The following is a 2,099-nucleotide window of genomic DNA, read 5'->3' on the forward strand; positions in this document are numbered from 1 at the left end:
CCAAATTNNNATATCTTAAAAACTACTAACCTATATACTATGCAACTTTAATAGAAGCTGCAGAGTGTATATAAAAGTCTAAATCTAAATTATTAGAATTTATTATTAAGTGGTTGTTGAGATATTATATTGTGATTTTTATGATTTTTGGTAGGGAAATGGACCTGCCGGCTCGGTGGTTCTGCCGGCTTGGTGGTGGAATACGTTAGTCCTTCCTTTAACCTAAAGGCTGCCTTTTATTTATTACCTTCCTTAAGTTTAATTTAATAGTACGCCTGTCTTAGATCTATCTTTATAAAGATTTATACGTTGCCGATTCTATTTTAGATTTTACTAATTAAGGGTAAAGGATACCTATCCTTTTTAGTAATACTATTTAACTACCTATAATTAATATATAGCCTAAGCCTTTTATTATTCTTTAGTATAAATAGTACTAGATAACCTACTAATAGCTATAATAGTCTAATATATCCCTTTTATAGATTTTCTTAAATAAACTCTTTAAGTGCTCTTAACTCTTCTTTAGTTAGTTTATAGATTAAAAAGAACTTTAAACTTATTCCTAGTTCTAACTCTATTTTATAGTCCTACGCTATATACTCTAATAGCTTTTTATTATACTTATAGTATCTCTTTAGTATATAGCTTAACCCTTTTTCTAGTTTCTTTATAAGTCGCTTGAACCTAGTACTATACTAACTTAGTTACTATATACCTTTTATATTATTAAATATTTCTAATATTAACCTAACCTATAACCCTATTAATCTTTAGGTTATATTCCTATAACTAAGGTATATTTAATATTGCTTTATCCCGTCCTAATAGTAGGATATTAAAGGATATCTTAATTAGTCTTTTTTAATAGTTATATAAATAGGTCCTATTTTAAGGTTAATAATGCCTTTTTTTATAGGCTATTGGATCTTTTAAAATTATAACTAATGGGTAAAGATGCTCCTTATATCTATAAGGTAGTCTTATTTTTTTTAATTGCTATTAGTAAGATATAGTTCCTCATTACTCTACTATCTGTTAATACTTTAAATTACTAATCTTACTAATTAACTTATAAATTTAGGTGTTATCTTTAAATTCATTTAAGGGTTTAAGGCTTTACTATTAGCTCCTTTTAGTTCTATAGGCCTTTACTTTTTTTAACTATTAACTACTAGATCCCTTTTATACTTAGTTTACTTTTAGTTAATACCTAGTTTATTTCTTATCCTTAATATACTATAGATACGTATTTTTTAAGTATTCCTACTACTATTATCTATTCTAAGTATTTTTCTATAAGGAATCTTCCTAGTTAAAATATTAAGTTATTTAACTTCTAAACTTCTACTAGATACTAGCTATATATATACTTAGTATTCTTATACTATTGCTTATTTAGCGCCTAATATATCCTTATTAGGTACTTCCAATTCTTTTCTTTTAGGTTATTATATATATTATCTATATTATCTATATATATAATCCATAATAATATATAATACGCTAGGTGCTTTAGGTTAGCTCTTAGCTTATTATCGCTTTTAAGTTTAAACCTTTATCTTACTAATTTACTAGTACTAAGATTTCTCTTTTATTATTTTAGTTCTCTAATTACTCCTCTAAATTCTTTACCGTTATAATTAATGCTTCTTTAATGTAACTTATACGCCTTTCCGTAATTGCTTAGTCTTAGATAACTCTTTTATTTAGTTATAAGTAGAAATCTTTCTAATTGTTATTATTTAGCTATCTATACTACTTTTAGTATAGCTCTATAAGCGTATACAATCTATTTATAAGGAAGTATTTGTTACGGAGTAAGTATAAGCGGCGATAATATATAGCAAGGTAGATATTATTAAGCTATATACATAAACTATATAAGGGGGTTAAAACGTTGCGTAAGGAGAGAAGGTAGGAAAACGGGAGAAAGGGTATATATTGTTAGCTTAGTTACTTAGTTAACACGTATACGGAGCAGAATAGGATTTAGGTAGTAGTCCTAGCAGAACTTAGCAGGATTTAGTAGAACTTAGCGGAATATAGCAGAATATAGCAGATTGCCGTTAGATTGCCGCAAATTGCCATCTTATGGT

This window comes from Cenococcum geophilum (genome assembly GCF_001692895.1).
Source record: "Cenococcum geophilum 1.58 unplaced genomic scaffold K441scaffold_6, whole genome shotgun sequence".
NCBI lineage: Eukaryota > Fungi > Ascomycota > Dothideomycetes > Gloniales > Gloniaceae > Cenococcum > Cenococcum geophilum.